Here is a 26,358-nt window from a genome sequence, read left to right on the forward strand (position 1 = left end):
ATTTGTTCCACTTGAGTCCTTTTGAGGTGCTATTAGGCTTTCAAGTGCCTATTAGCTACCATTACTGCAATTTGAGCTAAAGCAGCCACAAACCTATAATAGCTTAGAAATAGCAAGAAGGCATCTGTGTATACAGTTCTTTGTAAGTCAGGCCTTTTTTTGATAGCCTTCGCCTTATACATAGAGGCCCAGATCCTGCAAGCCCTCTGCTGCCCTGATCCAGCAAAGCACACAAGCATGTACTTGACTTTGAGCACGAGTTGTTCCATTTACTTCAGTGGAATTACCCGTGTGCTTAAAGTGAAGTGAAGCACATGCACATTTCAATGGGTCTTCCCCACTCAGGGGAAGCAAGATCTGCCAGACATACACTTCAGGATTTGTCAAACACTTCAAGCCCAGAAATTATACTTTTCCTACCCACACATGCTTTTACTTAGCATAAAGACTGCTACTTTTTATTCTACATAAAGGATCTAGATTCTAAACCAAGTTTTTAAAAAACAGGACCCTAAAATAATCCCTATTTAGGCCAGGGCCGGCTCCAGACACCAGCGAAGGAAGCAGGTGCTTGGGGCAGCCAATGGAAAGGGGCGGCACGTCCGGGTCTTCAGCAGTGGGTCCCTCAGTCCCTCTCTTCCTCTTTGAAGTGCCGCCGAAAAGGAAGAGGGGGGCGAAGGACCCGCTGCCGAATTGCCCCCACAGAATGAAGCGGCGCGATTGAGCTACCTCCGAAGTGCCGCCGATCGGCTTTATCTCCTCCCCCCCCCACCCCCCCGCTTCAGCGCTTGGGGTGGCAAAAAAGCTGGATTCAGCCCTGATTTAGGCACATGTATAAGTAACCTGATTTTCAAAATGCTGTTTGTGACAAATTGGCCACAATCTATCTGTACCACTTCTGAAATGTGGTTAATTATGAAATTATTATATACTGGAAAACCTGTATGGAGGTATGGATCTGCCCTGAGTTAGCAGGGCTAGGTCATGTCTCTGCCAGGTTAAAAACAATGGGAAGTGATCAACACTCTATTATCTATTCCAAGTAAAACACCTTGAGACAATGGCTTTGTTGAAGCTGGGAGAAGACACCACTTCTACTTGTCTGAAGGGAAGGAGGTTTGACAGCAGTGGAAAAATACCAAAAGGTAGAACAATAGAAGCAGGTTACCCCATCAGGAGTCTATAAAAAGAGAGACTCACGGGGTGAGGAGGGGGATCTAGGAGAGAAAACATTAAAATAAAAACCTATACACATGCTAAAAATTTACCAGGTGTCATGCTGAATTCCAACCTAGGGCTCTGGTAGGTTTTAGTCCCTCAAAACCCGCAACTTGGTTTTTCCCATAGTTACAAGTTCATCCATCTTAGATCCAGAACTAGAACAAAGGCTGTACAGATCAGCTATTGCTTTATACAGCTTGGACCTTTGTCTGCTGACTCCCTGTTACAAAAGGTGAGGCTTCAAAAGGCTGGGGTTTTGCATAATTGGAGATGGGGAATTTGCATTTTCTTCCTAGGAGTTCCCCAGGAAATCCACTTAACATTTATTGTGTCCAAGTCCATTCTTGCCTAGCCAGGGCCAGTGCAACCCACTAGGCGACCTAGGGGAGCTGCTGCGGGGGGTGGGGGGGGGCCTCAGGGCAGAGAGCTTCCACAGGACTTGGGGAGGGGCGGGCGCAAGGTGGAAGTTTCTCCTAGGGTGCGAAACATCCTTGCACCCGCCCTGTGCCTAGCACATTTTCAATACAGTCTTTTGAACTACCAGGCCTTACATCTGTCACGTCTCCTGCCCCTTCTCTAGAGAGACAGGATGGGTGAGGTAATATCTTATTTGGTGAGAGAGAAGTGTTTGAGCCACACAGAGCTCTTCTTCAGGTCTCGGAAAGGTACTCCCAGTATCACAGCAAAATGCAAGGTGGAACAGGTTGTTTTGCTGTGATGTGGGAGTACCTTTCCCAGACCTGAAGAAGAGCTCTGTGTGGCTCAAAAGCTTGTCTCTCTCACTTTCTTCTTAGCATATGTGCAACGTGCCTCAGGTGGCACGTGACCAGGATTCATCACCAAATTTGGTCAGCAGGTAGGATTGGGCTGGGTACTGACGCGGAGCGCAATGTGAACACTGAAATTGGTCCAATAAAAGATATTATCTCATCCACCTTGTGTCTCTACCATCCTGGGACCAACACAGCTACACCTACACTGCATACATCTTCCCCCTAGAGAGGTTACATACAATCACAGTTCACAATAATACATAAAATAAAGTTTTTCAAGGATATTGCAAAAACATGCCATATCTATCTCACTTGAAACATCTCAAATGGACCTCAATAGGAGCTGATGGGTGCTCTGAACTTTGGAAAATCAGACCACTCATTTATTGCCCCAGTTCAGGAAAACATTTATAATCATGCTTGACTTTAAATTGTCTGATTTTAAATCAATGGGATTTAGACATCCAAGTACTTTTGACAATCCCACTAGGTGCCTACCAGTATCCTTAAATGCCTAAATAACTTTAAAAGTCTGGCAATAGGAACCTAATGTTAAGCACCCATGTTTTTAAAAATGGCCCTAAAGTTAAGTGATGCTGCAGTACTCACCATGTTCTTTGACTGTTTTACTGTATGCTGTTTTCATATGCACTCATCAAATGTAAGTATGAATACATCATGCCTTAAATTCATAGAGGTAATGAGCATTTTTTTAAGTTTGAGGGACATTCAGAAAGACAGGCCCATTTCTGAATACTATTTCTGGAATATCGTTTTTGTCATGCAAATCTGAAAATAAGCAGACTTAAGGTCAGGTTTGACTAATTTTGTTCAGTATAAATAAGTCATGAAGAACAATCTGAGGCAATGGATGCCCATTTTCAGATTTATCTTTAGCATTCTCAGTGAACCACAGTCTATAAAAATCCATCTTTCATGTCAGGAAAGAATTTGATTAAAAAAATCACTTATTAAAAAAAATTAGAAAGTTGCTCCTTCATCCCCCCCTTCTTTCTTCCTACTGTTCCATTTTCTTCTTGTTTTTAAATTATTTTATCTTTTCTGATCTCAAATACCTTCTTATGCGTTTATGTGCCTTCCTTTTGATGATAAAAGTTCCAATAAGTTGTAATTAGAAAAACTATATCATGTGATTAGTGAGACTAGACAACACACATTTCAAACATTAATTACTAAATGCTCACAGTGAACTTCTGGCAATGTATGGCATTGAAAATCTCCCACAAAAATTATTGAATAAATCTGAAGAAACTGCAATCAGCCTACCGATAATCCACATGCAAAAGAAAACGATAAACTCAGTCAATTAATTACAAATTATTCATTCAACTCTGAATTTAATCAAACTCTTCAGCTAAAATGCATTTTAGAAATTCTTAGCGGTCTTTCACACTTCACAATCTAACAGGCAACAAGCAGTTATCTAGTAAATGAACCCTTGAAATAGATAGAGAGTGGGGAAATACAGAATACATGGATAAAGGCACTTCTGAATCCAAAATCAAAAGTAGATCATACTGTAGATAATTTATGTGCAATATTAACACATGCTATTGGATTTTGTTTATTACTGTGGTTTGTATATTTATACCAGCCTCTGTTACGGCCGCAACTTTGCCAAGAATGACTCAAGTGCTACTGGCTACAGGCCATGCCACATCCCACCTCAGCAGGCCCCCATGCTACAGTTTGTGAGGCCCAGCATGAGATGAAAGAATTCTCCCTCCACTTGATTAGGGTTACCAGATAGCAACTGTGAAAAAACAGGACTGGGGGGGGGGGGGAGAGAAGAGAAAGAGAATAGATGCCTATATAAGAAAAAATCCCCCAAAACAGGACTGTCACTTTAAAAACGGGACATCTGGTCACCCTACACTTGATTAAACTTTTGGGCTAGAATCTCATTGCAGGCAGTGAGTAGTGCAAGATTATCTCTATAAGAAGACTCCAGGTTTGTCACTCTGAAACCTAGAATGTCTGTTGAGTCATTGTTAAGCAATGGAAACAGCTACAAGCGACAAGCATGGCTGAGAGCTCTTTTTGTTTAGAATATCACCAGGTTCAATCATCACTGGGATCTGTGGTCTATTATTGTCCAATTTTTAAGTGCTCAAGCAATTTTGACTTTACAAATTACAACTGAGTGACAGCACAGGCTTCCAGCTACAGTAAGGCATGCACGCAAGCCATGCAAGAGTCCTAGACCATTGAGATTTTAGTGGTAATTCAACCAACTCCCACCCATACTCTCCAGCTAATTTGCATGCAGTAATTTTGTTGATTGTATGAGAAAGACTGCACAGATTATTTGACCCAACTGCCACAGTTCTTACAGTACAAGCTTTCACCCAGTAGTTTCATAAAGGACAGAGATAAAACTAGATTTGTTCTCACTTTGTGTGTAATACAAGGTGGAAAAACAGCTACCCTGACTACCCTCAAAGCCATCCACCAACCATCATAAGTATAAGTTCCTACAAAAAAAAGTTAACATACCAAAATCTCCTTGGAACACTTTATTTTGCTGCTTGAAATAGAACTCCCATTAGAAGTATCTTGCTAGTTTGGCAGATGTGTTCTTTTACAGAATCTCTCAAGGACCAAAGGGAGCCACAGTGGGGGAAAGGAATGAAGTGGATCAAGGACCTATGGAAACATTAATCTGAGGAAGTCAGAGGTAGTACATTGGAAGGAGCATGTGGACTAGCAGCCCTCTTCTCAGGAGTAGCACATACTCCCCTGTAGAGCTCTACATCTGCTAGATGGCATGTAGGGTAATGGCCAGGCCCTGGCCTAGGCCTGCCTCTGTGGGGCAGTGTGTGCCTTCAGCAGCACTGGACAGCTGCACCCATGCTCCACGCCCCAAGCACCTAAGTTATGGTTGCATCCTGCATGGGTGCATTAAACAGGGAAAGGAACTCTGTATCCTCTTTCCTCACAGTGCACCTCTGTTAGAGTTGCCACAAATGGTCTTGAATCTAACCACAAAGACTTGAATACATAAAATTCTGTTATCCATGAATCCACCACAGCTGTTTGCCTCCCCCCCCCCCCCCAAGGTATTAATACATACTCTGGGTTAATAAATAAGTAAAAAGTGAGTTTATTAAATATAAAAAGTAGGATTTAAGTGGTTCCAGGTGATGATAGATGGAACAAAGTGAATTACCAAGCAAAATAAAACAAAACATGCAACTCTAAACCTAATAGGGTAAGAAAGCGATTACAGATTAAATCTAACCCTCAGAGATGTTTCAATAAGTTTCTATCACAGAATGGATGCCTTCCTAGTCTGGGCACAGTCCTTTCCCCGGTACAGCCCTTGTTCCAGCTCAGGTGGTAGCTAGGGGATTTCTCATGATTGCAGCCCCCTTTGTTCTGTTCCACCCACTTATATATCTTTTGCATAAGGCAGGAGTCCTTTGTCCCTCTCTGGGTTCCCACCCCTCCTTCTAAATAGAAAAGCACCAGGTTAAAGATGGATTCCAGTTCAGGTGACAGGATCACATGTCATTGTAAGACTCTAAGCCCTTATTCCTCCCAGCCTGTCTCACAGGAAGGCCTGTAAGCAAACGGAGCCATCCACAGTTAATTGTCCTGGTTGATGGGAGCCATCAAGATTCTAATCCACCATTAATGTCCCACATGTTGCATTACTACAATGGGACCTCAGAGTTATATTTCATATTTCTAGTTTCAGATACAAGAGTGATACATTTATACAAATAGGAGGACCACACTCAGTAGATTATAAGCTTTGTAATGATACCTTACAAAAGACCTTTTGCATGAAGTATATTCCAGTTACATTATATTCACACACATTAGCATATTTTCATAAAATCATATAGAGTGCAACATCACAGATATTATTAGCTCTGATTTCTACCTTTGATAACACCTCATGGCCAATGGTGACGATTCATTTGGGAACCACTGTGGGCAAGGTTGGGGTTACTTGAGTTACTTTTGTGCACTTTCCAGGGTGTTTTTTTTTTTTTAAATACTTTTCATCAAAGGATCCCAAACCACTTCAAACGTTAATGAATGAAGCTTCACAAGACTCACGTGAGGTAGACACGTTCTATTTCCATTTTACTGAAGGGAAAACTGGGATATAAGTTTAAGTGGCTCGTCTAGCTCACATAGCAAAGCTCTGGAAGAGCCAGAAGCAGACCCCAGAATTCCTGGCTCCCATCCCTGCACTTAAATCACTAGCCCATGTATCTTTCAACATGGCACTATCATCTTGTATAATAGTATTAGTATTCATGAAAGAGAACTGTGGTTATAATTTTTACTACAAGTTTTTGAGGTCACAAATACATCGCTCTTGGCTGGGAAATTCACAGCCTTGGGTTCTTCAATTCAACATAAATTCTAATGATTCAACCCCATGAGAAGTGAAAAGATTCCAAGCATGATCAATATTGCATGTCAGTTCTATTTTTTGTTTTATTAAGAAAATCCCAAAGGATCTTATATAGTCTGTTCTCTGCTGCTTTTTAGACAAATACACTCCTACTTTGATCTGAACTTCTCTGTAATTGGATGCCACTAACGGAACTAGTGAAAATTATAGAGTGGATTGACATTTTAGGTAAGTTCATTCTATGCTGACTCAAAGCATGGGGCAAACAGGATGCACCACATTCAATACATTCTAAAATAGGATTTTTTTAAAACTTTGGCTAGCTGGAGTCCAGCACCTATCTCAGGTGTCTTTCTACCTCCCCCCTTAAATTGAAATGCCTCCATGATAAGCTTCTTATTCATATTTGGTTTTAACAAAGCCATAATTGGTCATATTTTAGGTAAGTATGTCATAGTGTAATATGGGGTGATCCAGCCCAATCTAAAGTGTAAAAACTAAGGCCTCCTCAGGGGGAGGGGGAAATCTTACTTTATGCTTTTACTTTTATTTCCCATAGAATACAATGACTTTATCAAAATACTCAGACATTTTCAAGTTATAGGACCCAATTCTCATTTACAGTAAGATCCCTTTAAATCAGTCTGTCAATGTAAAACAGATGTAATGTATATCCACTTTAGGACCCTTTTACGATACCAGGGTGGTGTAAATAACCCTTAGTGTAAGTGTGAATTAGACATATCATAGAATTTGTGTATAATAGTTTTGAGGTGGCCAGTTAAAATCATATTTGGAATGAGGACAAAATAAATAAGCAATCATACAGATATCTGACAGGAATGCGTCTTAAGTGACTTTGACATGTTCAATATTTAGCTCTCTCATGATAATTTTAAAAAAAATCATACCCTCTTTCCTCCATCAGGTTAGGAGTTATAAAAATGACTGACAATGATCTGTCTCTAAATAAGATCCTTTCTTTCAAGGGGCATGGACCTCTAAAACTCATGAGGGATGTTAGTAATATGTTTGCTTTTCCCTCAGGTGAAATTCCCAAGGAGGAACTTTAATCCTGTTTGTGGGAAGGTGGAGTGAATGAACAACACTTGTTAGAAGAAGAGCATACAAAGGTGCATAACTAACATTGGCAATAACAGAATGGAAAGGACAGAAGCTGGGAAATGTCTCTTGGAAGGAATGTAATGAAGGTACAGACAGACAGCACCATCCTTCATACCAGCATGCTGGCACCTGCAGACAACACAACAGTCCATTTCAGAAGCCCAAATCAACACAAAATGACCTAATGAGAACCAAGGTGACAGCCCTGAAAGACTCTCAACAAATTAAGAGAGAGAGAAGTACAACAGTTTTTAATAGAATATAAGACCTATATTCAGCTCTATATGCAGACCCAGTGGAATGGTTTGGATATTAGCTATGGGAAAAGTTAATTCCCCTCACTCCTGTCCTCCACAACTCATTGACTAGAACAGCAGCAGCTGCCGTTCTGTATCTTTGTTTTCTGCAGGATCTCTGCAGCCTCACCCTCTACCCCTCAAGCCTGCTCTCAAATCCCCCTCATGCACTGGCCTGTTTGAGGCCAGCAGGTAGACTTCCTCTGCAGTGTACAGAAAGTGCAGAACCTTCTCCTCATGCCTGTGCTTCCACAGTTACTACACGATCCAGTGCAAAATCACTGCATGGTTTGAATGCACCAGAAATCCCATGTAAGGCCCTCCAAGGCCCTGGTGAATTTTACCCTCTGTTAGTTAACATCTTGTGGAATCAAAAGTCTTCTTGGAATTATGGAAGTCTGTGTTGCTAACATAGGAAAGCAAAGATTCCAGTATTAAGAAAGCAGCATTAGTTCAATCACAGTGCATATAGTGAGCTAGATTCTTTTTCCACTTTCTTCTGGTCTATGTTTAAAGCAAGTAAAATAAAGCCAATGGAATTACACTAGTGTAAAACAAGCTTAAATGAGAGGAGATCAAGCCCAGTGTATATAATCCTTTGTACTTATATAGCACCCCAATTAAGTATATAACTATCTAACCTGGAAATTAAACATTGCATACATATAACATAGCTGAGTTCATATTGCTAAGCTGCTGCACCCATAGTCATTAATGGCCCTTGCCAACAATATCAGGTTCCTAGGTGTGGATAGTTTTGTTATAGTCATCCAAACCGATAAAATAAACCGGGGAAGAAGGAAGTAATAAGCAACCCAAATGCAGGCAACCTCCTCAAATACTTACCTACCCTGTTATGCTGCGATTGCAAGAATTTATAACTAGAGCTGGGCAAAAGTTTTTGTGCAAATTTTTTTTTCTTTCAGATAAAAATGCAGATTCAGCAACACCGAAACATTTGTAAGTTTGTATCTATTTCACCAAACTTTTTTTTTTTTTTAAGAACAAAAAAAGTCTTTCAATTTGGCATATTCAAAATGAAATGTTTTGAATTTTTTTATTTGAAGTGTTTTTGGTTGTGTCAAAGTTTCATTTTATTAACAACCAATAAAAGGCTGGTTTAAACTTGTCAAAATCAAAACTGAATATTTCAATTTTATCAAAACAAAAATGTTTTGTTGTACCTGAAATGAATTATTTTGCTTTTTGGAATTGCCAGTGAACTGAAAATCATTCACCGAGCTCTCTGTATAATGCTGTTATATAACTATATTAAAGTACTGTGATATCAGATTTGACACTATTAAAGTCCAAAGTGTTATATTATATTATGATAACCCCAATAATCTCAATCTTGCTTCCACTCATTTCAATGCAAGTTCTCATTGACTTCACTGAAAGCTGGACCAGGCCTAATGTTAATTTGCTTATATAAGCCCTCCTGTTGACCTTGAACTTCCATGAAAGAGTTTTTAGAACTAAAATGCAATGAAAGAAACACTCTTATTTGAGGTAATTTAGTTACAATAAAAGCAGAAACAATTTTAAGTAAAAAGAAACTTGTCAATAATGAAATGGGCCTGAAGAAAAGAAACAGATAAAGTAAAATAGGGTTAAAAAAAATTCCAGAAGTGAACAAAATAGACCTATGATGAAGAAATAGGTAATTACTGGCCGTGACTCAGATGCTAATGATAGAGACTGGTAGACATCTAGGGCAGAAAGTAACTTTCAACTCCCTCTTAACGCATCAAGTTAGCAGTAAAATCTGTTCCCTAGTGATTTTTTTTTTTTAAACAAAGTGGAAAATAAAGGAGCAAGAGAGTTGCCTGTGAACTTTAGATTAAAATAAGACCACCTTAAATGGAGCAAAGTGGAGCTTGGGCAGGATGTATAAACAGGGTCAAACTCAAAACAAGCTTTTTAAAAAACACAAACACACACATACACACAGCGTACTCGGAATATTGCACAAGGAGATAAAAGTCAAAACATTACTGGTTTCAGACTTCAGATGCATTCTTTGAATGTGGTTCTTTATTGTCTTGGTAGACTTGGGTGTGAAGGGAAAAATATATGTTCTAAAGTTCCTTGAATCATCCTGTGTTTTTCAAAGTGTATCTGATTTAAAACATTTTTTTAAAGCAAAAACAATTGAAAAATCTACCTAGGTAGCCAGATGGTCAGGATCAGGATAAAATAAAATTGTTTCTGCCTTGACTTGTTTGTTCATATTTGCTATCAAGAACAGCACCCTGTATGAAATGACAGATAGTTCTGCCTGACAATCAGAAAGCTGAAACCGTCACTCTCCTACAAAACGTGTACCCAATATCTTGTAGCTGATTACATAATGGGAGACCTTACAAGTGTTTGCAGATGGCTTGAGATAAACAATTATTTCAGCTGCTAGGTATCACAGGTTGATCTAAGCTGAACAAGTTTGGTTTCAAAAGCAACTACTTTGCCTTCATTTTGTTTTTTGCAAGAAGGACTAAGGACCCAGAACAACTGGTTTACTTTCATCCATGTCTTCCCTGAGACACTGCAGGTCTACACTACCCGTCTGAATCGGTGGGTAGAAATCGATCTCTCGGGGATCGAATTATCGCGTCTTGTCGGGACGCGACAATCGATCCCCAAATTGACGCTTGTACTCCACCAGCGGAGGTAGGAGTAAGCGCCGTCGACGGGGGAGCCGCGGAGGTCGATTTGCCGCCGTCCTCACAGCGGGGTAAGTCAGCTCCGATACGTCGAATTCAGCTACGCAAATACTGAATTTGCGTATCTTAAATCGACCCCCCCCTCCCCGTAGTGAGGACGTAGCCTCAGGATTGTCAATTTGCCTAAGCAGAAATTGTGGCACATTCATTCCCCATGTCATAACGTGATGCTGTTTTTTCCTATTATGATTCTAAAGTCTCTTATCAGCAGCATTGACCCTAAGATCTGGAGAGCAGCTATAATCTCAGAGGCTGTCACTCTTAGTAGCTGTCAATATCAGCAGGCTGTAACTCATTATCACTCTGTAGATCATTAATATGAACACCAAAGCTGCAAAGATAGTGCAATCTGCTTGACTCTTTTCTCTAGAGAGCTAAGAAATGGATAAAAAACCCAGTAGGATCTTACAAACAATATTCAATCTTTGCCAAACCTTGCATCACCTTAGCCATGGAGGCCCAGCCTTTTAGAAGGATTTAGGTGGTGTTCAGCTGAGTGCAGCAATGCCTAACCCATTGGCCACCCACTGCCTAGTGGAATTTTCAGTCCTAAATTAGGCAGCTCCATGACCTTCGGCTCCCCATGGAATGCCTGGGGAGTGTTAATTACCTAAGAAAGATTTTCAGAAACTGGCCAGCTGAGTGAGGAGCCACCTAAGCAGACCAGGGGTGAGGTGCCAAGGAGAAGAGCTTAGGTGTTTAAACGTCTGATCTGGCCAATCTGTTTGAGGAGCCAGAGATAGAAAACTGCTATGCCTAATGCAAGAGCACCTCATGAATGGAAAGCTTCCAAGGGCTTTTCATTTATGCCAATTTATAGAGCTCAAGGATAACATCATAATTACAGTCTTCGGAGCACAAAGAGATTTAGTTAAATATTGTAACAATTGTAATACAGGGATGGATTTTTGACATGCCATTTTCTTTTTTCATTATACACTTTGTTAGAAGAATGAGCTGCCAGAATTTCTTGCACTTGATAGAACACTTCATATAGGTGATAAATGGTAAAAAGCACTGTATATTAATTTGATCAGTTAACCAGTCAGTTCTACCTGGTTACAGTTTTTCTTTTCTGTATGGTGATTGTGAACTCTCTATCCAATCATGTTTCAGAAGTTATGGACATACTACTATGGTACTATACATGTTTTAACAGACTAGAGAAAAGATTTAGAATTTGGTCTTCTCATTTTCAAAAGACTGAAGGAAAAAATACTGCTAACAAATCTTAGAGCCCATATTCTTTCTTCAGACTCATGGGCACATCCCAGCTTGCAAAGATCCGAATACAGACTGAAGATCCAAGATGAAGGACAAAAGAAAACTAATGACTGAAGATTATTTTTAAGAATAAAACAAGTAATAAAATCATACATTCATGATTTTGCATTATAATGTAAATACTTTATAAAAGCAGAAAATATTTCAATCAGATGTAAATTTGATTCTAAAATGGACATTAGAAAGGGCTGACCCTATGAATCTTTTTACATAGTTTAAACGAAGATTTTTATGCAGTCATCTCATCAACACCACATGTGAAAGCAGCATGTTGATATACTGAAAAGGATTCACATCTTCGCAATCAGAAGCTCTCTGTGAATTGTTCAACTCAAGTCACAAAAGTACTACCAAGAGTCTGGGTTCAATACTTAGCTCTGGCATAGATTTCCTGCATTACCTTGGGCAAACCACCTAATATTTCTGTACTTCTATTTCCCATCTGTAAAACTGAGATACCTCCTTTATCTGTTTTGTATATGTAATTTATAGGTTCTTATTTAGATTACAAGATCCTTGAATAGGGACCATGTGGGTTGTTGTGAGAGTGTACAATGAGGCCCTGATCTTTCTTGATGCCTCTGGACACTATTGTAATACAAATACTGGGGAGGTGGGGAAATCTCCCTGGTTTGATTAATATAGTCACAGGGTGAAATTATGGCCCATTATCAATAGGAATTCTGTCATTGACTTCAATGGAGCAGGATTTCACCCTTTTGACCTTAAAATCCATAGAGATCACTGATCATCTAGCCTGACTTCCTGCCAGGGCCGGCTCCAGGGATCAGCCCACCAAGCTTGTGCTTGGGGCGGCACCTGGAGGGGGGCGGCGCGGCGCTCCGGCTCTGGCCGCCGGGGCGCGCGGGGCCCCGGCCCCCCCCCCCCCCCGCCCCCGGGGCCCCCCCCCCCCCCCCCCCCCCCCGGCGCCCTCCCTCTGGCCGCCGGGGAGAGCGGAGCCCTGGCCGGGCACTCCGCCCTCCCCCCGGGACTCCGGCCGCCCTCCCCCCCGCGCCCTCTCCTGCCACGCTGGGGGGGCGGGGGCGGCCGGAGGCTTTTTTGCCTGCGGCAGCAAAAAAGCCAGAGCCGGCCCTGCTTCCTGCATCACACAGGCCAAAGAATTGCACCAAGTGATTTCTGCATGAAAGTCATGATGTCTGTCTGAAAGAGATGTTCAATCTTAGTAAGAGCCTGAACTGCATCCAACCATGTTTAATGATAAAATTTGTTCATACCCCAAACTGACTTATGCTTTGTACTAACTGGATAGGAACAAGATTTTTCAAGGTCACCTGGTGAGACACATGGTGGGAAGCCTACCCCCAAGTGATTGGAGGGGTATCATGTGATCAAGAGTTTTAGCTTACCTGAAAAATCTATTTCAGTGAGATTATTTCCATCTCTTTCCTTGAGAAATTGAGGCTCCACTTTAGCTGAGATCGCTGATACAGCTGGGAAAAAAAATCCAGAAAAAATAGTTTTTTTTAATTATAGGCAACAGTTCTAAAAATACCTAAATCTATCCATTTCTGTGGGCTGCTTTGCCTCCAGTTCCTTACCTGTCCTCCTCCCTCTTCCTAATATATTCTTCAAATTAAAAATGATTAGGGGGCTGGGCTTAGGAGACTGGTAATGGAAGTCTTCATCACCATCTAATAGTTCCTTGATGACTGAGAGCAAGTGAAATACGATTTGGTGGTCTCAGTCCAGTCCCTGAGTGTTAGTTGTAATGGTTGTCCATTAATTGATCCTGTAAGCCGCCAGCATAATTGACAGTAATTGGCCTTTATTGCCAGCAAAAATGCTAATTTACATGCAGATTGAGCTATCCTCTCATTTTATGGAATTATTTCTTCCAAGTCAGGGATGAGGCCAGTTTCAGGCATCATGGAGAAATTTATAATGCAGTGCCCGCTGCTGTACCTGTTAAGTGGTTAAATAGAGGACTGTAGTCTGCAGAGCAATAAATCCAGCACATTCACAAGCATTAAATTCATTTTTGAAACAATTAAACTAAGTTATTTTCAAATTGTATGCTTTAAAAAGAATTCAATGCTGGCCTGAGACCTTGCAAACCAAGGTTTAGCTCAAAACACATTTTATAGTTGAGCTGTTATAAACCCTTGATATTAAGGATTTATAATGCAAATGCTGACACAACCTTAACTCTGGCCATCTGAGTAGCACCACTATAATTAGATGACAATTTAATGATTTCAGCTGCAGCGGAATTGAACAAGTAGTACAAGAAAACAAAAACTGCAGCATTTATATAAGCTATGGGTAAGACAAACTAGTAGCAAACCAAGGTGCATGCACGTATAAAACCTGACAGAAATTGTGTTAGGAGGAAAAAAAAATCTATTCAAGAATCATTGACTCAAGAAGAACTTAAGAAATAAATATATGGCACCCAGCTTTGCTTTTGGTGTGGAATAGAATAAAACAAAGTCATAATGCAGTTAGCTAGTTCTTTTATTCTTCTTCATATGAGCATTCTGAGCAACACAGGATGTGTTAAACTAGAGACCAGTGACTGACTCATCATTAGATAAAAATAGATTTAAACGGAGAAACAAAAGCTGAGAAAAATGGGTTTGGTAGTGGGTAGCAGATGAAAGAAAAATCAAGCCACATGAGAAAAGTTAAAGAAAGCCATGACAAGGAGCTGTTTCAGAACATGCCTCTCCCTTCAATTTATTCTACTCCCAATGTTAAATAGAATATTATATACAATGCTACTAATTATGTATAATATTGTTCATCAGCACTTGAATTGGAGGGAAGATATTTATTATGAAATAATTAGAAGCCCAAACCTTATATTGTTTCCTGGATCATCTCTATGCAATAATATATATGCAAAACTACCACTGGGCACCCTGATGGGGATGAAGTTAAAGCTGCCTTAAAAACCATCAATGGGACTATAGGCATGAGCATGACAGATTAAATTGCTGATTAACAATAAATTGAAAGGGTAAAAACTTATATTGCTGTAGTGGCAAATTATCACCCATTAGGTTATGATCACTTCAAGGCTAACAGGTACATAATTGGAGAGAGCAGTCAGTCAGCATGGATTCACCCATAGCAGAATGAAGAGCAAGCCAGAGGGGGAAAAAACGTTTGTGTGGAGTACTGAATAAACTGTTAGAAAAGCCAGCAGTACACATTGTACAGTTCAACCTGCTCCTCAAATCAGAAAGGAAAAAAGAAAAGAGGAACAAATATACAAATGGCACAACGTGAGCACTCAAGTGTTATTTTCAGCGCACACTTTCCCGTCCCTCCTTCCATTTCTCTTTGAACCTCTCTGACACCCGGGCTCAAACCTAACACCTCTTGCATCTATGCTGCAATTGCGCTAATCCAGGACTCTGAACCAGTATCCCAGGACCTTGCAGGGCAGAGGGTCCAAGCGCAAGTCAAGCCAGAACCCAGAGTCTGAGCCCTATGGTTTTGCACTGTAGGCACAGCTCTGCTTGACTCAGGTCCCGGGAGTCAGCCAGAAGTACCCCACAATTCCATAGGACAATTTCCTTAGTCCTCTCTATTCCAACAATCTGCAATCCACTCTACTGAAAATGGAAGCTGCCCTCCCCACCCCCGTTTGGCGAATGGACGCAGCTCAGGTCAGCATTAACCATTCTCTTCCAATCACCAATCTGCAAGCACACTATCAGAGAGCCTCACATGGGTTTGCCACGTAGAGTAAACTGATCAAGCCTTTTTGCTAAGTGAGCTGCTTCATGGTCATGGAAGCACAGCCAGATTTTGAGGACTCTCTGGTGCTAGGCCAGTAAAACTGTGGACTTCAGCAAAAGCACCTGGAACAACAACATAGACTCATAGACTCATAGACTTTAAGGTCAGAAGGAACCAATATGGTCATCTAGTCTGACCCCCCGCATGATGCAGGCCACAAAAGCTGACCCCCCCCACTTTCCCTTAACTCTGCTGTTGAAGTCTCCAGATCGTGATCTAAAGACTTCAAGTCGCAGAGAATCTTCAAGCTTGCGACCCCTGCCCTATGCTGCGGAGGAAGGCGAAAAACCTCCAGGGCCACTGCCAATCTACCCTGGAGGAAAATTCCTTCCCGACCCCAAATATGGCGATCAGCAGAACCCCGAGCATACAGGCAAGATTCTCTAGCCAGACCCTCATTTTACCAGCGATGGCCGTTATTGCCTAATTGATTAGAATCACGTAATCCCATCAAACCATTCCCTCCATAAACTTATCTAGCCTAATCTTGAAGCCAGAGAGGTCTTTCGCCCCCACCGTTTCCCTCGGAAGGCTGTTCCAAAATTTCACCCCTCTGACGGTTAGAAACCTTCGTCTAATTTCAAGCCTAAATTTCCCCACGGCCAGTTTGTATCCATTTGTTCTCGTGTCCACATTAGCACTGAGCTGAAATAATTCCTCTCCCTCCCTGGTATTTATCCCTTTGATATATTTAAAGAGAGCAATCATATCCCCCCTCAGCCTTCTTTTGGTTAGGCTAAACAAACCAAGCTCCTCGAGTCTCCTTTCATAGGAAAGGTTTTCCATTCCTCGGATCATCCTAGTTGCCCTTCTCTGTACCCGTTCCAGTTTCAGTTCATCCCTTTTAAACATAGGAGACCAGAACTGCACACAGTACTCCAAGTGAGGTCTCACCAGTGCCTTGTATAACGGAAGCAGCACCTCCCTGTCCCTACTAGAAATACCTCGCCTTATGCATCCCAAGATCGCATTAGCTTTTTTCACAGCCACGTCGCATTGCCGACTCATAGTCATCCTGCGATCAACCAGGACTCCGAGGTCCTTCTCCTCCTCAGTCACTTCTAACCTATGCGTCCCTAGCTTATAACTGAAATTCTTATTAGTCATCCCTAAATGCATCACCTTACACTTCTCACTATTAAATCTCATCCTATTACTATTACTCCAATTTACAAGGTCATCCAAGTCTCCCTGCAGAATATCCCGATCCTTCTCCGAGTTGGCAATGCCTCCCAACTTTGTGTCATCCGCAAACTTTATCAGCCCACTCCTACATTTGGTTCCGAGGTCAGTAATGAATAGATTAAATAAAATCGGACCCAGAACTGAACCTTGAGGAACCCCACTGGTGACCTCCCTCCAATCTGACAGTTCACCTTTCAGTACTACCCGCTGCAGTCTCCCCTTTAACCAGTTCCTTATCCACCTCTGGATTTTCCTATCGATCCCCATCTTATCCAATTTAACCAATAATTCCTCATGCGGAACTGTATCAAACGCTTTACTAAAATCGAGGTATATTAGATCCACCGCATTTCCTTTATCTAGAAGGTCTGTTACTTTCTCAAAGAAGGAGATCAGGTTGGTTTGGCACGACCTGCCTTTCGTAAACCCATGTTGTAATTTGTCCCAATTGCCATTCACCTCAAGGTTCTTAACTACTTTCTCCTTCAAGATTTTTTCCAAGATCTTACATACTACAGAAGTTAAACTAACAGGCCTGTAGTTACCCGGGTCACTTTTTTTCCCCTTCTTGAAAATAGGAACCACATTAGCTATTCTCCAGTCCAACGGTACCACCCCCGAGTTTACAGATTCATTAAAAATTGTCGCCAAGGGGCTCGCAATTTCTCGCGCCAGTTCCTTCAATATTCTAGGATGAAGATCATCCGGTCCGCCCGATTTAGTCCCGTTTAGCTGGTCAAGTTTGGCTTCCACCTCTGATACTGTAATGTCTATCCCCCCTCCTCTATTCCCCTCTGTCCTACTCCCTCTATTCCTAAACCCTTCATTAGCCTTATTAAAGACCGAAGCAAAATATTCATTTAGATATTGTGCCATGCCTAGATTATTCTTAATTTCCACTCCATCCACATTCTTCAGCGGTCCCACTTCCTCTTTCTTTGTTTTCTTCCTATTTATATGGCTATAAAACCTCTTACTAATTGGATTTAATTCCCCTTGCCAGATCCAACTCTACATGGCTTTTGGCTTTTCTCACCGCATCCCTACATGCTCTAAACTCACTAAGGTAGGTTTCCTTGCTGATCCCTCCCTTCTTCCATTCTCTGTACGCTTTCTGTTTTTTCTTAATCGCCCCTTTGAGACTCCCGCTCATCCAGCTAGGTCTAAATCTCCTGCCCACTAATTGTTTTCCCTTTCTCGGGATACAGGCCTCAGACATCTCATGCAACTTCTGCTTGAAATAATCCCAGGCGTCATCTGCCTTTAGATCCCTAAGTATGTTAGCCCAATCCACTTCCCTAAGTAGTTGCCTTAATTTATTAAAGTTGGCCTTTTTGAAATTGTAAACCTTAGTTACAGTATCATTTCTGTTAATCCTTCCATTTAGTTTAAACCGAATTAGCTCATGGTCACTCGAGCCAAGGTTGTCCCCTACAACCATTTCTTCAACGAGGTCCTCACTACTCACCAGCACTAAATCTAAAATGGCATCCCCCCTCGTCGGTTCAGTTACTACTTGATGAAGGAATTCATCTGCTAGCATGTCTAAGAACATCTGAGCCCTGTTATTGTTACTAGCATTTGTTACCCAATCTATATCTGGGAAGTTAAAGTCCCCCATGATGACACAGTTCTTATCAGTTTTTACTTCCCTAAAAACATTAAGTAGTTCTCTGTCCGCCTCCAGGCTAGATCCCGGCGGTCTATAGCACACCCCAAGCACTATCTCGGGGGAGGCTCTAGTAGTTCTTTTACCCAGTGTAATTAATTGCCCATACAGACTCCGTCTTATCCATTCCATCACTTATTATTTCTTTACATTTTAGCTCATTATTGACATATAATGCCACTCCCCCACCTTTACCTTTTTTCCGGTCATTCCTAAACAGCACATACCCTTCCATACCTGTACTCCAGTCATGACTACCGTTCCACCACGTTTCGGTTATTCCTACGATATCAGGTTTCATTTCTTGGACCAGGAGCTCCAATTCCTCCATTTTGTTACCTAGGCTTCTCGCATTGGTGTATAAACATCTTACCGTATGCTGTCTATCCTTTCTCCCATTAGTTATGCAATTTGGAACGGACCCCATGCTGTCCATCCTCCCCCTCTTTCTTATGTCCAATTCCCTACCCCTACCTATGTCTGTGCTTATCTCCTCACACTCCTTTTCAGTGTTGGAATCTGGCGTGGAGATTAACTGAACATTTCCCAACCATCTCCCCCAAATTCCTAGTTTAAAGCCCTTTTGATGAGATGAGCCAGCCTCCCTCCCAGAAGTCTATTCCCTTCCCTACTCAGGTGAAGTCCATCCCGCGAGAACAGCTGTCTGTCCCCAAAAGCCTCCCAGTGGCCATACATCCCAAAGCCCTCCTTATAGCACCACTCCCTTAGCCAGCTATTTATCCTCACAATTCTGTCAGCCCTTTGCTGTCCTTCTCTAGGAACAGGCAGAATCCCACTAAAGATAATCTGAGCCTCCACTTCCTTAAGTATCTTCCCCAGCCTGGCGTAATCTCCCTTAATTCTCTCTAGCGAGAACCTAGCTGTGTCGTTCGTTCCTACGTGAAGGATGATCAAAGGGTTCTTACCTGCTCCTTTTAGGATCCTTTTCAACCGCAGGTCCACATCCCTTATCTTAGCGCCCGGCAGACAGCACACCCTTCTGTTTTCAGGGTCTGCCCCGGTGACAGGCCTGTCCAACCTCCTCAGCAAGGAGTCTCCAATCACATAAACCTGCCTTTGCCTGGTGACAGTACTCTGTACAAATCTATCCCCTGTTCCCTGTAGTCGTACCTCTTGTGTCTCTCTATTTTCCCTTATAGTCCCCCTAGTGCCACCCTCTATCCTACTGGGGCCCGGTATTGGTGCTGTCTCCATCAACTCCTGCCCTCTCTCTATCGGACTAGCTGCTCTTCTCTTCTTCCTCTGCCTCCCACCATCAGTTACCACCTGCTGCCTCTCTTCCTCGTTATCCAAACACTCAAACCTCTTCCTGAGTTCTATTCCCCCCTCACTAGCCCTCCTTTTCCTTGGCCTGCTCCTCACATGTACCAGCAAATAGCTAAAAAACTTGCTGCTCTGCAAATTTTCCAAACAGGTGATCAGTGCAGGGAGCGTATTAAGTGCTTGGCTGAAGGGCGAGTACTGGAAGACCAGGGACAAGAACTGCACCTCACGCAACTTGCCAATGAAATGCCCATTATATGACGACTTTGACCAGGTTCTGGGAACTGCACCCAGGATGGAGCCAACCGTGCTTCATGACAACCTGATCAGCAGTGATGGTGCCCTGCTGGGCCCTGAATGCACCATGGGGACTGATGGGATCCAGCAGCAGGCTCCCAGTGAGGAGCAGAAAGTGACTCTTAATGAAACCAGTCTCAGAGGAGGCTGTGGATCAGGATCAACAGCAAATACTTGGTCCCTATTTGGAAGAGCTATTTGATTCCCCTCCCACCCCCGTAAGGAACAGCCTGCTGATGAGCCTGCAGAGAATCCAGTGGAGACAGAAGCTGCCCTGGTGCCCAGTAAGTGTATGGCTCAAATTTAGAGTTTATTATTACAGTAATGGGAGGGATTTCTGCTGTAAGAAACAATGCAAAAGATGATAAACCCTGGCTACCAGCATTTGGCCACTAATGGCGGATTGTATCACACAGCCTAGGTGTCCCCCACCACGAGGAGTTCAAAATAGTAACTTAGAATTCAAAACATTCATAAACAACTGTAAAGGTTATTTTAACAGTTAAAACATAGGTGTTTGCTAAAGTCATTCTTGTTTTCCTTTTCAGTTATAAGAAATTTGCCACTTTGTAATCACTCTTTCTGGGTCTATGGAGCTACTTCTACTTCCAAATCTAGTGCACTTCATTTAGGGGTTATCCATGCAGTCTGTAGGTCACAAAATCATTTCTCCAAAGTATAAAGGTGTGTCAGTTTTTCCCCAGAACTGTGCTGGGTGGAGTAAAGCTGCAGAGTTAAGCCATGTGTGAGCTAACTCAGCATCATGTTAATTCTCTCACAGCTGCTGATTGCTGCAAAGTTCTCCTGAAGAAGGAACTCCAGATAGTTAGTCACACTGTGGGGAAGGGTGTATTTAGAACCAGGCTCCTGCTGCCTCCCCACCACCACAGCATGACCACCCTGCAATGTACCTTCAGCCCAGCAGTAGCTTGGACATCTCCATGTTGAGGTGGCCCAAGCATTCAGGACTCATGAGCAGCTGGGCAGGGCAACTACACCCCATGCAGGCTTCCTTCTTCAACCCTTCTTCAGTGGAAACCTCTACCTACCTCCCCTGCTGTCAACTGAGGAGAAAAGGGGAAAAGAACATTGGGGCAGGAGACATGCAGTGGTAGGAGGATTGTGTTGGGTATTAACTATTTCCTGCATGTGGTTTTATAATGGCAGCTAGCCTTCCCAAGTCTCAGTGTTTTAGTCTTTTAAGACATGTTTACAAATAAATTCCATCTCTATACCCACTCTGCCCCCTTCTCCCCCACAACCAAATTCAATATACATCATGTCATTCAGACTTACATTGCATAGCAACCAAGCCCACACCCCTACCAAGAGCTGCTCCCCTCCCCATATGAGCCACTTTTCCCCCCACAAGCACATTCACACAGGTACTATTCCCCCTCTTCCATTGGGCTATGCAAGTCCAAAATGGGGGAGCTCAAAGCATCCCTAACTTCTGCTGCCTGACTTCTGCACACCCCGCACGTTCTAGCTGAAGGAACATAGGTCCTGTTCAGGGGGAAATGACTCACCTCTGGCTTCAGAAAGGTTGTGAAGAGCACAGCAAGCCCCATTAACAGGGGCAGCATTGATGACACTGGCATCCAAATGGGTTTGTAGACACCTCCAATGTGATTTTAATCTTCCAAAAACACATTCAATAGCCATTCTACAGCTGTTGAGAGTATAATCAATCAAACAAACAAACTTTTTTTTTAAATTTTGGCTATGGCCTCTGAAATCAGGGTAGGGTTTCATAAGCCAAGGCAAAAGTGGGTTATTGAGAGTCCCCCAGAATAACAGTGGGGACAATAACACCATTTATGTCAATGTAATCTGGTGGCAATAGTGCCCCCAACCTGTCCATGAAGGTAGGCTCCAGAGAGGCAAAAAACTCTGGCATTGTGAACATTTCCTGTACAGCCCACACTGACGTTCATAAAAAGTGCCTCTGTGGTTCACGAGTGCCTGCATAAAAATGGAGTAGTAACCTTTGTGGTTTATGTACTCATGTGCTCCTTGAGGAAAAATGATTCCCATCAATAGCCCTGGAACAATTAGGAAACACCATTCTCTCAAAGCCAGTAATTACTCAGGAATATCTTTAATGCCCACCACCTTGGGATAAACCATATCCTGACTACCCATTGTCGACTTTCCAATCTCAAACTGGTTAGCCACAGACTTGTGGCAGTCTGGGGTAGCCAGCTCCCAGACAGTTATAGCAATCTGCTTTTGGACTGGCAAACGTGACCTCAGATGAGTCTCTTTTCACTGGAGGGTGGGAGCAAGCTGCTCACAAAGTTCCAGAAATTTGGCTTTCTTCATGCAGAAGGTCTGGAGACACTGCTGGTCATCCCAGGTGTCCATGATGACGTGGTCCCACCTGTCTGTGCTTGTGGTCCTGTGCCAGAAGTTGGAGTATACATAAGGGGCATCAGCAGCTATGCTAATTATTCTGAGAAACATCTCCCAGTGAGAGTCTGCAATACCAGGGTACTTTTTCTCCTCCTCTAGTTCCTCCTCCTCCCACTGCTCCATCATGAAATCCATCAGGTAACTTTGGTGGGACAGAAAAGCCACCAAAAATGTCCACCAGATCCTTGCAAATGCTCTGCCAGTTTCCTGACACAGGAGTCAAGGCGAAAGCAAGAGAAGTTTTTCAAAAGGCACCTCCTCCATGTTGCTGGCTCCAGTCGCTGGGAGAGCACAGACCAAAGTGACTGCTCAGCAGACTGTTTTGGTGGGCTGCTCAAATTTCCTGTAACATGCAGGGTGGGCAGTAAAGTTTTTCCAGAATGCACCATGGTCCTACGGCTACAGTGGCCATCATTCGTGAGGGACCACTAGGGACTCTGGGATATGGTTACTTTGTCTCAGGTCTGTGCACTGCAGTGTGGACATTAGAGCTCTAGGTTTGAGCACGCATTAGAAAAGTCTTAATGTAGGGTTAAGATACAATGTAGACTCAAGCTCAAGGTTCCCTAACACAAGCCAGCTGCTTCCCTGGGTTTACACTGTAGTGTAGACATATCCACAGCCATCAGTGCTGCCTGAGGTTCATCTAACACACAACAAAACAAAACCCCTTTCAGGGTGGCATTATCTTGCAATGGTTTACATATGCAAGTTCTGTTTTAAGAGTTCCATTAGTCCTCTGTTTAAAAATGTGTGTTTCCTTTTTCTCTCAAACTGATTTTCCAAGGATTCTCTTAGAATGAATCAGACAAACAACAGCAAAATGTAAGCACAATCTAACGGCTAAAAACAGAGGACTGAGCTCTAGGACTCTTGGGTTTGATTCCTGGCTCTACATTTAACTTGCTGTGTTATTTTATGTAAGTCCCTCTGTTTCAGTTTACCTATCTACAATGAGAACAGTACTACTTACTTATCTCAAAGGCATGTCATAAAGCTTGTCAAATGCTTTGAGATTTCTCAGATAAAAAGATGCTATATAGATGTAAAATATAACAGCAGGCTTTGAGTGACTTGATCTCAAGTTAAGAATCCAGAGAAAAATATTTCACCTACAGAAATTAATGCCTCGGTGTATAATTTGCACTCATAGTATATTGTATTCTGAAATTTCTAATGAGCCTTTTCCTCAGTGCAAACTCACAGGATTATTAGAGGTAAAATTAATAGCCACCTACTTACCTTCTTGCCTTTAGCTTGATCTTACTGTTGTGTATCCAAATCTCCTAGGGACTCTGATGGGAATTTTGAGTGGACTTTGGACCAGGGTGGGGTTAATAGTGCAAAATGTAGCAATAATTATCTAGTCAATATTTTGTCAAAACCCAGAAGCTACTCACATAGGTTTCATAATAAAAAATGACATTTCCTTATCAATCTTGTAAGTCCACCAATTTTGTCCATAGTATAAACTGCACAAATTCATAAAACAAATATACACAAGGGGATTGATTTTCAGAGGTACAACTGGCACTTAACTCACCTAAGTGCCGTTTGTACCTTTTAAACAGTGGGAGAATTTCAATTTAATAGGCGTAGTCAAAGATTTGCTTTGCATACATTTCCATTCACAGATATGATCATTTAGTCCATTGTTTAAACATTTTTCAACTCAAACTCTACGACTGTCTACTTAAATGCAGTTTTAATTATTAATACCAATTTACAATAGTTTATTATTTCTTACTGATAGAAATGAAAAAAATACCTAATTTCATTTGATAAAAAGTGTAACTAGGATATTAAATTTCTTGCAATAATTTGATAGGCTTGACTGACATGGTTTTCTTAATAGCCTTCCTAATTATCCCTTCTTGATGTAAATGAAGATGAATCCCACTGTTTTTTACCCTGGTTATTGGTAATATTGAGAATATGAATTTTTCATTCCTCTATGATTGCTACTGGTACTTTGCAGATCTTACTAATTAAAATGCACATATCTTAATCTCTTAGGCTAGCATCTTTGTCAAAGTTGTCACTTGTCAGACTTAAGCCTCAGTTTTAAGTATATATGTTCTTGCATTTTAAAGAAGAAAATACCATGAAGAATTAAAAAGTCGTATGATTGAGTTGGTAAAAAAATAAAAATAAAAAAAAAATCATGAAGTGACATGGATAAACATTTTCTGAACAGCTCTACTTGATCTTAGAGGCAACAATTTCATTCACCATTTTCTTTTACTTGTCTAAGACCCAGACCTTCAGCCTGATTCTGTTATTCCATCCATGTACTTAGGGACCAAATATTTAAGCCCCCTTTCAGTTCTTCATATTCTAGAACCCCCTACTTCCTGTGGCCCCTAGGAAGTGGAGACTAGCCATAGTGTAGTATACTGTGGTCACACCCAAAATACATCTCCACACAAGAGGCCTTTCACTGGCTTGACAGTAGTTAGGGAGGCTGTACATGAGGGGTGTCCATAGAGAGCCACTTCCATCCACCTTGAGACCCTTTCGTGCTGCCAAAATAGTGTACAAAGGACTTCTGCATAATGAAAGTAAGACCCACGGTCCACAAAAGGATTTTTAAGCTAAAGTTTCCCTACCACCGATTTGCCCTCATGCAATTCAGTCAGTGCCACCCACCTACCTCAATGGGTAGAAAACTCAATGGGGTTCACAGCAATTGGGACCACTCCAATTGAACTCATGCTGAGGGGTCCCCCTCCCCTTCAGAGTCTCTAGCAACTCATTGGCAAGCTTGAGGAGGAAGAGAGCTGATTGTTCCCTTACCCTCTGCCTTCATTAACTTAAATCCTAACAAGGCCACATGGAGGCTTCCCCCCTTCCATTACAGCAGCAGCAAGATTTGGCTTTGGTTGGATTCTTTTCAGGTTCCCAGATCCAGGATATCAGGACAAAGAAGTTGAGGTGCGCTCTGCCCCTAGGAGAAGCAATGCCAAGAGAGTACACAGGAGCTCTGGGACTCCCCCTCCCATGTGTGTGGGGTGCATTCCAGTGAAGGAGTCTCTGGCCTACTGAAGTCTCAGCCAAGCTAACTTTGGTAAACATCCTTTCAGGATTGAGGCAGCGACACTGGCAGCAGCAGAGGGTTTTGACTCTTGAAAGGTTTAGGCGATAAGGCACTGGCAATCTAATTGTTACAGGACTTATGTCTGTCCCAAGGGAAAGATTACTGGAAATGAAAATAAGTGTAACTAATCCGGTCTGTTTCTGACTCCAGGGGATGTCCAAAGCATACACAATGTTTGGATTAGCAGGTGCTCCATAGTGCAAGAAGGCGGCCAGTCTGCAGATGGATCACAACTGAGCTTCAGTGTATGTGTTCAGTGGCTTGGCAGAAGAGGCATGCTGTGGGATCAGCTCTGCGGCTCCTGCACTCATTGATGAGCAGCTCACTAAAGTCCTGGTTATTCATCCTGGGAAGAATGATCTTGAGACCTGCATGGGAGTCAAGTTGAGATACGATACTCAGGGGTATGTTGGACTGATTAAGCAACCGTGGCCAGAAATGTTCACAATGCACGTTTGTCTGGGAGTTGCAAAGTCAGCCTGTGTGGATAAGACTCAGAAGGTAGTGACCTGTGAGGTTACTAAAATATTCTTGGAGACTGTGATTTTGTGGTCTAGCATAGGAACATCTGTTATAACCAGTCTTAGTTTTCCAGGGTCGATTGAATATGTTTGTCGGATGCAGGGGCTGACTTCTGGCTCAGAAATGTGAGAGAATGGATTGGGCAGGAGATCTGATAGCAGGTATTGGTGTGGTGGGGGGGGAGGGGGAAATGTAACCTAGCTGGTCACTGGTGCCCCCTCAGTGGCCTGTTTCCAATGTGGTTAAAAGGAACACTTCCCAGAAGTGAGAGACCTGGGATTGTACTGATAGGCCTTGTGCATATGG

General features: G+C 42.3%; 1 pseudogene; it reads left to right on the forward strand.

Moving 5' to 3' along the window:
- LOC113406012 overlaps window positions 1–20,220 on the forward strand; it is a 99,727-nt pseudogene extending 79,507 nt beyond the window's left edge.
- The last annotated feature ends 6,138 nt before the right edge of the window (window positions 20,221–26,358 follow it).

Source organism: Terrapene carolina, unplaced genomic scaffold, assembly GCF_002925995.2.
Source record: "Terrapene carolina triunguis isolate 2854851 unplaced genomic scaffold, T_m_triunguis-2.0 Scaffold66, whole genome shotgun sequence".
NCBI lineage: Eukaryota > Metazoa > Chordata > Testudines > Emydidae > Terrapene > Terrapene triunguis.